A 15951-nucleotide genomic window follows, 5' to 3' on the forward strand; every position below is an offset into this window, starting at 1 on the left:
TACAAGACATGCAGTATATGCCTGATTTATTTTATTTAATATAACACTGACACAAATTGCCTGTTTTTGTTTAATTTTCATGAACTTTCTATTTGTTTTTATCAGTCACCTGTTTTTCTTTGGTCCATTTTCCCACTCCTCGTTTGTAACTATGGTTTCTGATTAAGGAGTCATCACCAGCTCCTCATTCGAGTTCTATTACTTTCCTCCTTTTCATTCAGTTGGTGTCTGGTATTGTTTGTGTATCTGTTACACAGCCTTCCTAATATTGGATTACCTAAAAAAATTTTAGTAAAGAAACTTTTTTTGGTGGAAACTAGTTTGAACTTTTTTTTCATCATCTTCATCTGGACCTGATCGTGACAAACACATAATTATCTCATAAAAATATGTTTTGAGCTTTTTAAAATAAAATGTAATTTTATATAAAACAAGTTTTAATAAAACTAACTTCAAAGTGTCATGTTTAATTCAATATTCAATATGTAATTTTTTGAAATAGTTTCAAATTAAATCCTACACCAGTTTTTTTTTGTCAGTTTATGAACATATCAGTATATTTTTCAAAACCATATTAACTCTCTCTCATTGATACACAACACCAGTGACATACGCTGAAATTCCACTAGCCTCATCCTGTATCTTGTTCTAAGCATTTTTCTCCCCATTTCTACTTCTCTCTTTTTAACCTATTCTTGCTTTCTGTTTCTTTTCTCAATCCCTCATCCTGCTGTGGTAAGTCAGAAGGTTTTTGTATGTCATTGTGGTGTCTGGTCAGCACCAGTAGCAATTGGATGATGTCTGCGACATTACAGTCTGGTCATCAGTTGGTTAGCCTGTCACCTGACAGATGGGTTTACCAACATCTACAGATGGATACACTCACCCCTGCTTTATTAAAATTCATTCAAAGACAGAATCAGCTGCTCTCGCCTTGTGATTGCAACTGGAATTGGCCATTCTACCGTCACCATGGTTATTTGATTGACTAGTGACATGCTGTTTAAATCTGGTCTCAAGGGGGTCTGTGGTCATTTCTGGGACTGCCAGCGTTGTAAGTGGTGAATTACTGTGGTTTATTAATAGCTTAGACTGAAAGGTTGCCAGGGTTGCCTTAATCTGATTGTATTACTGCATGTCCATTGCATCAAAAAAATGAAATAGATAATATTTTATTCCAGAGCCTACATAAGCAAATTTACATTGACATTGATGTAGAGCCACAATTGGAATTATTTTCTGAAACCCCTGAAGATATTGATTGGGTTAAATGTCCTACAGCTTTAAGGATTATGTAACCACTATTAAATGTCTAATTCTATCCCGCTCATGTAAACTGTGTGGAGTAGTTCAAATGCTTAACAGGAAGGAAGGAAACACCACTTAAAAGATAGCAGATAAATGAGTCAAAATTTGATTTTTATAAACCATAAAAGAAAACAATTCAGCCCACCTCCCTTGAGCACACAGAGAAAGACAACAGTTGTCTTCAAATTCCCTCTGCACGCAATATGGACAGTGTTACAACCAACCAGAGCAACGGACGGCTGTGGCTGAGTGAGTCCCATGCGTTTTCCCACCAGTGGAGCTAGTTGATAGGACTATATTAAACTTTTGCCATATCCGGTCGTCAAAACTCCGACAACATCTTCCTTTTTTTAAGAATGACTTAAAGGGATAGTTCACCAAAAAATGAAAATTGTGTCAGTATTTACTCACCCTCATGTTGTTCCAACCCCGTAAGACCTTCGTTCATCTTCGGAACACGAATTAAGATGAAATCTGAGAGCTGGATCACTCCTCCATACTCCTCCATAGGCTTCTTGAGGGAATGAACTTGCAGGCCCCGAAAATAGTCCAAGTGACTACAGTGGCTCAATCTTAAGTTTATCAAGCAACGAGAATAATTTTTGTGCGCAAAAAAACAAAAATAACGACTTTATTTCAACCATTCATGTCCTTCTTTGGGCCTCGAGTCAGATCACTAGTTTAAAAGCGTAGAGCTTCTGTTGTTGTACATCACACGCATCACCCACATGACCAGCGTCGGCCAATAGTGAGCCTACGTGTGACGTAGCTCTACGCTATTACACTAAGTTAGCTGACTAGAGGCCAACAGAGAAGGAAATGTATAGTTGCAATAAAGTCGTTATTTTTGTTTGTTTTTGCGCACAAAAACTATTCTCGTCGCTTGATAAACTTAAGATTGAGCCACTGTAGTCACTTGGACTATTTTAATGATGTCTTTAATAACTTTTCGAGGCCGGCAAGTTTCAATCCTTTTGAAGCCTATGGAGGAGTATGGAGGAGTGATCCAGCTCTCAGATTTCATCATAATTCATGTTCCGAAGATGAACAAAGGTCTTACGGGGTTGGAACAACATGAGGGTGAGTAAATACTGACATAATTTTCATTTTCGGGTGAACTATCCCTTTAAGTGACGTTCTCTTAACTCCAAGTCATCCAGAGTCGCGGCCAAAGCCGATTCGAAAGACCGCTGTTCGCCAGCAGCATCTTCTTTGTTTTCAAGTAGCAGATCACCAATGGAAATCACACGGAACCGTCACAACTCTGCTGTCATTATGTTAAGCCCGCCCACCAACTCTATACACGATGTGATTGACCTGACCAGAGTTTGTTTTTTCCAGCTCGAATGCCAACGGAGAGTTGCTAGACCACACTTTGCTAGAAAATATTTTTTGCTGCCGCTAGGGTGCGTCTAGATTTCTAGGCTACAATTTTAGTTTATTTATTTAAAAAAAAATGTTTATGTAATTTATTTAATCTGTGCTGCTAAATGTAACCATTAGGTAGTACCAAAACACAGCTAGATATTTCCATTGAGAAACCTGCTCACTGATATAACTTAAGTCTTCATTTCCTGTTTACATGATTGTAAACATATTTTTTTCATTTTGTTACTGTAAAATGTTTTGGATCTTGAGTTTAGCTAGAGAGCAGCTGTTCAAAGCAAGAGCGTAATTGCAAATGTGATATTGATTTTAGTTCCAAAAGGTCAATATTGAGTAACTTACATTTTAGAGACATATTGCCAGTTTCTTTGTCTATATTTGCTCCACCAATAGAAATAGTTACATACGAGGCCAAAGCGCTTGCGCTTCTAGGAGCAAAACAGTTTTTATTGAATTGGTTAATGAATGATTCAATAACTCACTCATACTCATAATAAAGACTTGTCACTTCCTACTGTTGTACTCGATCATTCATGTGTAACTGACAAGGAGTGTAATTGGAGACAGTCAACTATGTCAGTTTTTGCCAGTTAGATTCAATAAATGTCTTTTTTTGTTTTGACTGGACATTTAAAATATTAGTAGTTTAATGTTTTGACACTAAAGTCAATACAATTCCGAGCCTGTTGATATGTGCCACAAAGAGAAAGCTTACAAAAAGACATACATCAACACCCAATGGAATATTCAGGTTTTTGTCAATCATACACAATCACATTAAAGCTCTTAAAAGATAAAAATATAATTTATATTAGAAAATATTTTGTAAATATTTTTAAAAGATCAGCAAATTATTAAAATATAAAAATAAAATTTCTATTAAAGATAGTTTGAAAATATATTTTTTAAAAAGCTCAGTGAACATGTATACTGCAAATATTGTTAAAAACAGTTTTTTCATTACTGTAACCTCAGATATTCAAACTGATTACATACAGCAGATTTACACAAAAATATTGCTGAAACAAGACTTTCTTGAAAAAATTAAGCTATTACTTTCACACAAATAATAAGATAAAAAAATAGCATACTATGTGGAGCATTTATGTATAATTCCCTAGACTGTGTTCTGGAGCAGAATGTCATCTGTGACACATTGAATATTATGAACTACAGGATCAGAGCATTCAACGCAGTATAGGCCTAGTCACTTATAAAACACACCATCTCTGCACTGTAACATAACAGATCCTGTACTGCCCCCATCCAAACTCATCCAAACTATATTTTTCATCCATTTTATAGTATGGCAGCATGAGAAAACATCCTGTTTAGATACAGAAACATTGATTATTATATAGATTATAATCAATGATTGAGAATTATAACTCTAAAAGGCTTCTTAACTCATTTGCATCCATTATCAATATCTGACACAGACCTATTAAGCTCCACGCAAGCTTTCTGAAACAACCTTGTACAAAGAAAAAAAAAAACTTACAGGAACACAAATTACTGTGGCTATTTGATTATGTTATGTCACATTGGCACGATAACCTTGACAAGGCCAGCATTTAATCTTTCGGTAAAACTTCGGAAATACTGTTCCTTCATTAATGAATATACTGCACAGGAACAAATTTGAGTAACGCACTATTAACATTCTAGTAACTACTATTAACTAATAAGAAACTCTGATTAACCAATTAGTAGCACTCAATTGAATGTGGTAGTTCACTATTAGCTGGGACATGCTACCAGAAACGTACATTATCTGTCCTTGAACTGTTACAGTGAATAAAAAGTATTTCATCCAAAAAAAATCTAAAACTGACTGATGGTTGGTTTCTGTGAGTTGGTCTGTAAATTAATATGTCATTCATTAAGTTCTCATATATTCTTTTCTTTATTAAAAACACTTTTGAATATTATAAATCCTGTACTTGTCCTTGTCCTCAGCCAAATTGGAGCTACAGCTTTTAGTTTCGTTATGCTAAAAACTGTTATTTAGAAAATAAATCCATCAATAACAACTTCTTATCATTCACATCAATTGATTAAAAACATGAAATTGTACATAAATTCTACAAATAAATACTATTTTACAACTGTCCCCATGTTTTCGGTCAGTCCTGTCACGTTTACATAAAACTCTACATAAAATGTGTGTAATAAGCCTTTAAGGGTATGTCTCCGAGGAAGTGACATAATTTGACATAGGTGAAGCTGACATGATCAAGGGTAAGTTCTCCCATTGAATTGTATGATTTTAAACTAGTTTTTGTATTATTTTTTTTGAGGAGGACGAGCTAAAGGGTCAGGCCCTGTCACAGGAAAACATCCCAGAAAATAATGATTAAAAAAAAAAAAAAAAAACATGTCTAAAAAATGTTACTGAAATTCCTTGCTTGCATGTTAACCGTTTTTTATGCTACAGTAGCATGCTAACAGGCTGACTAATGGCAGTTTAAAATGGCGGCCGTCAGACCCCGTCACATCAGGTCCCGTCACATCCCAATGTGACAGGGCCTAAAAGTCCAGTGACACAGCCTTACAACTGAATGGCATTGTTCTTTTTTTATTACCTTTAATGCATATAATCCATACCCTAGCAACCACCTAGCAACACCATAGCAACCACCAAGAACACCCTAGCAACGCCCTAGCAACCATCCAGAATACCATAGCAACCGCCTAGCATCACCAAAGCAACTACCCAGAATACCCTAGCAACACAATATTAACCACCCAGAACACCCTAGCAACTGCCTAGCAACACCATAGCAACCACCCCGAACACCCTAGCAACCACCTAGCAACCACCTGAACACATGAATAAGCCATATCTCAGCACCAGAACATCGTACAGGCATGTGTGTTGGCTCATATGCAATCATGTACCACACTCTAGCAACCGAGTGGCGAGTTTTGTCTCTGCAAGCAACACTTCACATTTTCTTCAGGAAATGTACAAATAAAGAACACAAAACATAACTTTTTCTGCATCAACGAAATCCATAAAAAGATTTTTGTAAAAATCTCCTATGTAAAGCTAGTTTTTTCACAACTATATGAGGTGGGTATTCTGTGATTTTTGTTTCTACATTTTTCTTAAAGGAATTACAAAACCATGTTATATACAATCAGGGACATGTGTATATGTGTACCAATAAGAAAATGCTATTTGTATCAAAGAAATTCATTAGGAAACCATTCTAACATATACAAATTCGTCTGTGACAGGGTCTGACATTTTAGGTAGAGGGGATTGCATATAGAAATGTATTTTATTCAATCATAAAAACATGCTGAGATGGCATGCTATGTGTATCTCATAGTTTAACATGTCCTCTACATGACTCAATGTTCACATTTAAGAATAAAAAAAAAATTCCCCCTAGATTTTTTTATAAGTGGAAATGTACGTTTCTGGTAGAATGTGCCAGCTAATCAATAACTACTAATTTTTTCATACCCTTCCCAGTTCCCTGAGAGGAGAGAACGAGACATTACGTATGGGGAAATCCAATTTCCTCGAAATGCTGGAGCATGATTTGAATAACTCTTTTGCTTGCAAATAGCCAATAGCGCCGTGCCCTCGCCTGATTGGCTGACAGCCTCCAATATAGGCGTGACGCCGGGCGTCAAAAACCTCAGAATCTTTCGACTGAACGAGAGCTATTGAGGCTGAAAAAGGCTTTTCGAAAAAGCATTACGTAATGTCTCGTTCCCTCCTCTCAGGGAACTACGGTTACGTTGAGTAACCAGAGACGTTCCCTTATTGAATCTGTCCCTTGACATTACGTAGGGGAACGTATAAAACCCCTATGTGAACAATTGGCAGGTCCAGCTCGCATCGATCACCTGTAGAGCACTAAGTACTAAGCCCTCAAACTATAGTGCGCTAGCCCTCTAGGTCAGGTACGGACCTTTTTGAAACATGCAGATGTACTCTGACTGGCACAGAGCCAATATCTCCTTGTACCCAGTTAAGCAACACTGAACTGATGTGATATGGGGGGAAAATGCAGCAAACATGTTGGTGCTTGAGTATACTGCTGGCTTATGAACGCGGGCATAATAAAGGGGCCACATTATAGTCAATGTAATTATTACCAACCGCAGCTATTACTGTAGTAACTCGCGCTGCCTATACGACCTGGCCGAAACCATGGTTAGAAACACACGCGGGCCGGCCTTAGTCACCCAATGGCTGCTCATTTCTCCCCTCCTGCACTGACAGAAAGTGTGGTGCGAACGAGGGAATGTCCAAGTTATAAAATCTCGCAAACATGTTGTGAGATGACCAGCCCGCTGCAAGAAATGTCCTGAATAGACATGCCTTTTGCCCAAGCCGATGATGACGCCAAACTCCTAGTGGAGTGGGGACGCACCCCTATTGGGCAATCGGTTCCTCGGGAAGCATAAGCTAATCGCACAGCTTCCACAATCCAGTGTGATAGCCTCTGTTTCGACAGCACGTTGCCTTGACGAAGAGCTGCTCCGAAGCTTGAAACTAGCTAGTCCTGTTCACATAAGAACGTAGCGTGCACACGGGGCACAAAGCACACTTCTGTGACACTGAATTGGTGTCCAGTTCAGCAGGGCAAAACGCTTGAATTGTAATCACCTGGGCTCTGAACGGTGTTGAGAGCACCTTCGGTGTGTAGCCGCGTCTGGGTGAGTCGGACCATGCAATCGTCTGGTCCGAACTGTTCACTGAAAGGGCATGCAAGTCTCCCAGTCGTTTCCCGCAGGCTAGTGCGATCAGCAGCGCTGTCTTAACTGAGAGCACTTTAAGGTCACTAGATTCAGCTGGTTAAAATGGGGGTGGAATAGTGCACTGAGCACTAACGATAGGTCCCAAACAGGTATCTGACGAAGGCGGGGAGGATTTAGCCGCCTCGCCCCCTGGAGAAAACTCGTTATCAGGGGGTGTTTCCCCAACGAATGGCCATATAGCATGTCACGAGAGGCGGCGATAGCGGCCACGTAAACTTTCATTGTAGAGGGGGAGCTACCAGCATCCAGATGTTCCTGCAGGAAGGTCAGAATAGCGGAAATGTCACAACCCTTCGGGTTTTCCCGTCTGCCAGTGCACAAGTTAGCAAATACTCTCCATTTCAGAGCGTATACGTGCCTTGTCGAAGGGGCTCTAGCCTCTGCTATCGTTTGCAGCACTCGCTGCGACACTCCGCATTTATCTGCCACACATGCAGGTTCCACAGCTCCGGGCTGGGGTGACATTTGGTGCCCCTCGCCTGGGATAAAAGGTCCCTTCTCAGCGGGACTCACCACGGGAGAAGCGGTGACATGTTCACCAGTTCCGGGAACCACAGCTGGTTTGGCAACTTGGGCGCTACCAAAATCAATACACATCTCTCTTCCCTGATCTTTTGCAGGACTAACTGCATTATTTTGACCGGGGGAAATGCATACTTCCGTTAGACCGTTTTGACAGGAGGTGTGGCATCATCTTAGACTGCTTCAACGTCTCGGCGAACTTTTCAGAAAAAGCCTTGACTGCGATGCCGAAAAGACCCAACGAGCTTACCAGGGTGTCCAGGAGCTGCTTTTTCTCTGCATCGCACATCTCTGTCAGCGTCAACCACAGATGGCGGTGCAGAACCACGAGGCTGCCCATACTGCAGTCATTTCTCTGGGTGACCTTCTTTGCAAGATAAGCACATGTAAGGCACTTAAACAGACATGGTGACTCTAAAAAAGATGATGTACAAAGAAACAGACGTACTGGGAGAGCAGAGTGATGGAACCGGATTCTGACAGGTTCTGGGAGGTTTTGGATAATCTCATTCTGTATTAGAGTGTCCAACTACATAATCCAGAAGAGCTGAATCAGACGGCCCCCCTACACATCACAACTACTGTTGTATCATACTGTACTGCAAATGTTGTTGTAACCCATAAGCTAAACAATCCACATGATTATTTATGCTAAATATTGTCATACCTGAAATAACCTTAGGTCCTTGTAGTAAGTACACACACTACTTTGGATTTTCTCCTAGATATGGATTTCAGGCTCGAAGGGAAGATAAAAGGAAGGTTTCGTATTTGGGTCCATTGGGCCTGAAATGTAGCACATTTATCAAAGTCTTGAACGTGAATATGTATACATTCATGTTCTAGAAAGAGACATTCTTGTGACTCAAATGTTATTTCAAATTTCTGCTTCTAAAAATTTGAATGTCATTTACTGGCAGAGTTAAATTGAGTCCTGTGAAGCCCTTTTCCATCTCAATAACTGAGATGGAACAAGATACAATAAACAATAAACAAGATAGATCCACATGACCTGATGCATTGGATTTCATTACTATTTCCTCTATCCTGCAAACCCACATTCAGACTTGATCACACTATAACAAATACTCAAATGTTACTTTCTGTAGGTATTACCATATAAGTTATTCTTTCAAATTCAGACATGAATTAAGCAAATATAAAACAATAGCATGATTAGCAGGAAGGAAGAGATGATATATGCATGATTGAGCATCAGGTCATTACACTCCAAAGTAATAGTGAAACTACCAAAATAAAATAAAATAAAGTTCAAATGAAGTTTTAACTCTGAGCTCAAGCCGAGCCTCGGGTTCAAGCCTCCTCCAAGGACAACAAGCCAAGGTACTTTACTATTAACCTTTAAGGCTGAATGGGCAGGTGAACTAGTGAAATGATAATTGGCTTACATGTTTGCTCCTCTGGACTTCTGACTTGCCTCATCACATAACTTCTCTTCTGTAAGTGGGAAAACAGATGAAATACTGAAACCAAACGAATTACATGCTTAGAAATGCTAAACTCACTCAAACTTACACAAAATGAACATATTACATTAAAGGTTATTGCTGCAGTTGATTGAATCCCCTTCAAATGTATATATTTCCACAACAACATGCCTGATGATATCACCATGGATGCTGCCATTCATAATACCATACAGGCCAGCATTTTTCAGTCACCTTGTGAGAGGTCAGTGCAGCAGGATCCTTGAAGGCCTTTTGGTTCACACAGAATGTGATTCTTTCCATTCACCTCCACTATCAGCAGGTCCAGCAGCGGCTCCCAGAACACACAGAAATTACTTTGATTTTGAAGAGCGTTTGAATCTAGGTGAATGGATGGAGAGTGTGTGCACTTCGCTGTGATACTGCCCCGAATAGAGAGTTTGCTCTCATTTGCTGAAATCTCAATTTTCTCACAGCCTATTTTCAAATCATACTTCAGATTTCGGGATGTGTTACCATGGCGCCATATTCCACACATCTTAAAGTCTCTGTCATTCTCTGTTATTGCTAAATGGACAAACACATTAAATGATTTGATGAAAACGAACAAACAAACAAATACAAAAGTTGCAAACTTTTTTTGCTTTGTTGCTTTTAACATATTTCTTCCTGCAACTATCCTTGAATTCTTATTGAATTCTTTAGTGATCACTTTCTTTCCCAGACCCAAACTGAACAAAAGACAGGTATCATCTGCATCCTTACGGTCTTTGGATTCTGCTTCATAAATTGTGCCTCGAAAGCAACAGAGAGAATTCAGTTAAGAAGAGATTAAACATGCTCGATCATGTTTAATCTAAGTCTAAGACATCTAAGTCAAGCATGGGCTTCTTAAATCAATATAAATTCAAAAATTCCATAGACTTGTATATACCTTTTTGATAAAATTCCATTATTATAACTAATTAACTTCATGAGCATTAGTATCATGAGCAGTATCCTTTCTTCATAACAGGAAGTTAACTTATATCGCCTGTGTGGTGTGACTTGATGAACATCTCCTGGGGTGCTTCTCAATATCCCTCCTCGTCTCCACGCTCCTCTGTCCTCCATCATATGACCCGGAAACCAATCAAGCACAGCCATCTTGAAGGACATCTCAATTCTCTAATTGCACCGCGAGGAGTCGAGGATCGAGGAGTGAGGAGGCTTTCAGAGGAGTTATGAGCGAGGATACACAGGTGTATCCTATGCGGAAGTGTTTTATTGACTAAACGTGAGGCACGTATACATTCTCCTCCCCCTTCACATCGGTCACAATAATTTGAATTTATACTTTACCCTTGCAGTTTATATAAACCACACATCTCACATATTTCAACAGGGTATCTTGCTTTATTATTATTCATTATGAATTTCTTAAATAAACAAACTTCAACAACATAAGGGAAGATCCTTTGAGCGCTGCTGATGACGCTGTGGAGTGACGAGTGATCAAGTATTCCAATGTATAAAAAAAGCTTTCATTCGATTCCTCCGTCCTCATTTTCTTTCCTTGCGTCCTTCCCTCATGTCCTACAGGGGGAGGAGCTGAGGCACTAGGAAAGGAAGCGAGGAAAGGAAACGAGGATGCACAAATAAGAAATGAGAAGCACCCCTGATTTGTATCTTGCTGCATGGTTTCTCGTCTCACTCATCTCATTTGTTAAATCCCACGGTGAGTCAACAACAAAGATCAGAAATCAAAACGGCTGCTTACAAACAACCGTGTTATTGGTAAAATAAAGCAGAAAATTAATTAATGAATTACATATTTGTCACAGTTGTATTCTGTTTAGTTTGGTTTCATTGGACTTGTCTGCCTATCTTCATGTCACGTGTTTAGTTAACCATCATCATCATCATCTGTTTCACCTGTGTTCTGTCAATCTATGTTCATCTCTGTTTGTATTTAGTTCTCTTCTGTTCAGTCAGTCTTGGTCTGTTCTCCGTTGTACTATGAGTGTGTGAGTGTGTGAGAGAACCTCCTGCCTGTCTGTACCTGTTTGTATTATATTGTTAGTAAACGTTTGCATTGGAACTTTGGACTCCTCATCTCCTTCTGCCTGCACCATACCGTGACAGTATTCTTTACCCCTGTATATAGAAGACATATTAGTCGATCGTGAGAAATATATGCTCTTTACAGACTTCTTCTCACCTATCTCAGGGTGTTTAGTTCAACCACACTCTCAGACCACAGCTAAACCTCTTATTAATAGCAGAGCAACACTCTGAGACACATAAAAACAACCCAAATGTACCCCCTTATAAGAACATATACAAGAAATGGAAACAAAATAGATAGTAGAGAATAGATATACGACGTACAAATTAAAGTTTGACTTTTGTTTGGCTCCTGAGCCTTAATGGAGTAGGACGTAAGTTTGGAAGCTCCTGCCGATTTCGGTTAATATTGTAATTCTTCTGTGCTTTTTCATCACATATTTAGTATAGTCTTACTCCACAGTATTTTTTTTTTTGCTTTGAAGTCTAATTCCGGACTGCGTATGATGGCTGGAAAGAATTCTAAAACTCGCAAAACTATTCAGACACAACTGTGGCCTGGTCTGCAAGCTGCGACCACATCCTCGAGTGGATCATCTGTTGCTTCAGAGGTCGAGGTCGCTTCGACGTATGCTAACCTTGAAATCACTGCACTCAAGCTCGAGTTGTTGGCCTCGGTGAGGAAAGATATTGCTGATATTTTTAAAAAGGAACTCCAGGATACACTCAGGGATGCTTTGCCTACTATTATTATGCTACCGATGCTACCATGTCCAAGCTAAAAGATACGGTCGGAGAGATGGAGCACGCACTCACTGAGTGCTCGGATGACATCGCCGAGATGAAAACAACCATTGTGCGCCTCACAGCTAACGTAGTCAAGCTGGAAAATAAATGTGAAGACTTGGAGTCCAGATCACAGCGTAACAACATTAGGATAGTAGGAGTACCGGAGGGTCCTGACTCCTATACCACCGCTGCTGTGGCCACCTTGCATTCAATCTGGAAAAGGAGCCGCTTTTGGACCGGTCCCACCGGACCCTCCAACCCAAACCCAAGCCTGGTGATCGCCCACGAGCCATTGTGTGCAGATTTCATTATTACAGTGACTGTGTTGACATTCTGCGTTGCGCTAGAGAGCTCCAACAGATTAAAGTCAGAGGCGTGACCATCACAGTCTTCCCTGACCACACTGTCAAGATAGCTTGGGCTCGGGCTGCATTCAACGAGGTCAGACGCCAACTTCATGGCATTGACGACTCGATATGGTTTGTTTCATCCAGCGCGACTTCGCATCCCATACAACGCTTGTCCCACCTCAGCTCTTTATGACCATTTTCACTTTTTTTTTTTTTTATTCAAGTGGTTAATGGCAATATAGATCCCAGCATTGCTGGGTCAGGCACACCTCTCAGATTCATCAGTTGGAATATCAGAGGTATGGGTAATCCTGTTAAGAGATCTAGGGCTTTTGCGCACTTGAAAAGTTTAAACTCTGATTTAGTATTTCTGCAGAAGACCCACCTTCGTGTTAAAGATCAGTGTAGGTTACATTGCCCTTGGGCAGGTCAAATCTTCCACTCAAACATTAATTCAAAAGCTAGGGCAGTCGCTATTTTAGTTAACAAAAAAATTCAGTTTTCATCCCATGATGTTATTGCCGATAGGAATGGCAGATACCTCATGGTTGCTGGTACCCTGATGCAAAAAAAGGTTTTGTTGGTAAATGTATATGCCCCGAACTTCGATGATGTTGAATCCGCTAATAGATATACAGAGTAACATCTCCTTTTTGAATACACTAATAGATATACTGAGTAACATCTCCTTTTTGAATACACACCTGCTGATCCTCGGTGGGGATCTAAATTGTGTTTTAGACCCAATCTTAGATCGATCTAATCCTTGAAATCGGACTAAATCTGCTATGTCTAAAACATTCTCTGATTTTATAACAGAATGGTCTGATTTATCCATGGAGATCTTCTCATCCCTCGAAGCCTTGCCGGTCCACTTCAGCTCTCGCCGGTCGCGCATACGCCGCCGCCGGCCAAGCTGCATCAGCGCTTCACTCTATGGCTGTCCTCCAGGTGTTTCAAGCCAAACTTCTCCGCAGTATGGACGAGTCTGGACCCGAGCCTGAGGCATTTAAGGACCTACGCAGCGCCACTGACATAGCGCTGCGAGCCACAAAAGCCACCGCCCAATCCATCGGCCGTGCTATGGCTAACCTGACTGTCCTTGAGCGCCATCTGTGGCTGACGCTAACAGATATGAAGGATGCAGATAAGGCGTCTTTCCTCAACGCGCCTATCTCCCAAGACGGCCTGTTTGGACCAGCGGTGAAGGAGTTCGCCGAGCGCTTCATCGAAGCCCGTAAGGACTCACAGGCTATGCGTCACTTCCTGCCCAAGCGATCTAGCTCATCGCAGAGCCGCCAACGGCCGCCTCAACAGCAGTGAGCTAAGACGGCGCCCCCCGTTTCTCAGCCCAAACCTGAAACGGATTTTCGACGCCGCTCGCGCTCTGCCAACAGGAAGCAACCGCCCGAGCGACGGGGACCTCGGCCCAGGATTGTGCTGAACCCAGAGCCTCGTAAGTCCTCCTAGCTACAGGGAGGAAAAGGGAGAGCGCGTGTCTCGCGAGAGCCGGACCGTTCTCTCCAAAACGTCTAAAGCATTACCCAGTCCCCTTACAGGCGGCTGGAAATGTCTATACAGCAGCCAATGTGCCAGCAACACAGCTCGCCCACCTGCAAACAAACGCCGTTTTTACAGCGACACACAGAAATCACATAAAGAGCTATTTTCTGCCTGTGTCATTAAAGGGTCACGTGTCCACACCAAAGTGCGCATTCCCACATATCAAAACTGTCAACGCAGTGCCAAATGTTTTCCCAGCTCAGGCTGGACGCCCCATAAATGTAGATTGTGTGCCAACTGTTACGTATGCACCACTACACACAAGCACTGTTCCCACAGTTATAAACACTTCCCCAGTAAAAGCGGGAAGTTGTATAAGAGTAGCGCGTGTGCCCACTGTTATGCACGCACCCCAACTCACAAACACTGTTTATATGGCCAAAAACCTCCCGCCACGAGCGGGAAGTTTTATGAAAGTGGCGCGCGTGCCTACCACAGTCTATGCACCCCCACCCATAAGCACTATACACACAGTGTTAAACATTTCCCCATCTCACTCTGTGAGCATTACAGCGAGCGTGCCTGTAATCTCACACGCACCCTGCACTCTGCATTCAGCAGAGCTGCTCAGCGCGCGCCCGCGCCGCTGAGAGCTGTAAGCTCGGTGTTAACACAGAACGATTCGCTGGCGGGAGCCATACGTCACTGCGACACGCCCCCGGCCAACATTCAGCCCATATCTGTGCGAGCGAAAGCTTGGGAAAATATCCCCGACATGCCGAAATGGGTTTTGAACATAATAAAACACGGTTACTCGCTTCAATTCGCTCGCAGACCGCCCCGCTTCACAGCGGTGGTAGAGACGAAAGTGAGAAAAAATGTTTCACATGTTCTACGCACCGAGATGCTCAAACTGATAGAGAAAGGCGCTATAGAAACAGTCCCCCCCTCTATGAGCGAGGCAAGTTTTTACAGCCGCTATTTTCTCGTCCCGAAAAAGGATGGCGGTCTCCGCCCCATTCTAGATCTCAGACATCTGAACAAAGCTTTAATGATTCGTTCGTTCAGAATGATAACTACCAAGCATATCCTCGCGCAAGTTCGCCCGAGGGATTGGTTTCTGTCAGTGGATCTGAAAGACGCTTACTTTCACATTCCAATAGCGCCTCATCACAGGCCATTTCTGAGATTCGCTTTCGAGGGACAGTCATATACCAGTACACAGTACTACCATTCGGCCTGTCACTGGCACCCCGTACATTTACGAAATGTATGGATGCAGCACTTTCCCCCCTGAGACAGCGGGGAGTGCGAATACTAAATTATCTCGACGATTGGCTAATACTAGCACAATCAGAGAGCCAGTTAGTGACACACAGGTCTTGGATTATCAGTCATCTAGAGTGCCTAGGTCTAAAAATCAATTTTGCAAAGAGCATGCTATCCCCCAGCCAGAATATTTCTTTTCTGGGAATAGTGCTAGACTCAGTGCAGATGACGGCGCGCCTCTCATCAGAGCGCGCGCTCACTATCCGGCGCCTTGCAACATCGTTCAGAGCGGGCGCGCGCGCCCCCGTCAAGCGGTTTCAGAGGATGCTCGGTCTCATGGCCTCAGCATCAGCTGTACTCCAGCTAGGATTGTTGCACATGCGTCCTCTCCAACGCTGGCTCAAAAGCCGTGTCTCCACCCACGCGTGGCGCTCGGGCCACTTTTTAATCAGAGCAAATCACGGCTGCATAAAAGCCCTGACGCCCTGGAAAGCTGTCGACTGGTATCAGTCCGGCGTGAGTTTGGATGTAAACACAAGGAGAAAAAT

The sequence above is a fragment of the Siphateles boraxobius genome, unplaced genomic scaffold (genome assembly GCF_051911475.1).
Source record: "Siphateles boraxobius isolate OS27281-9 unplaced genomic scaffold, OSU_SipBor_1 130, whole genome shotgun sequence".
Taxonomy (NCBI): Eukaryota; Metazoa; Chordata; class Actinopteri; order Cypriniformes; family Leuciscidae; genus Siphateles; species Siphateles boraxobius.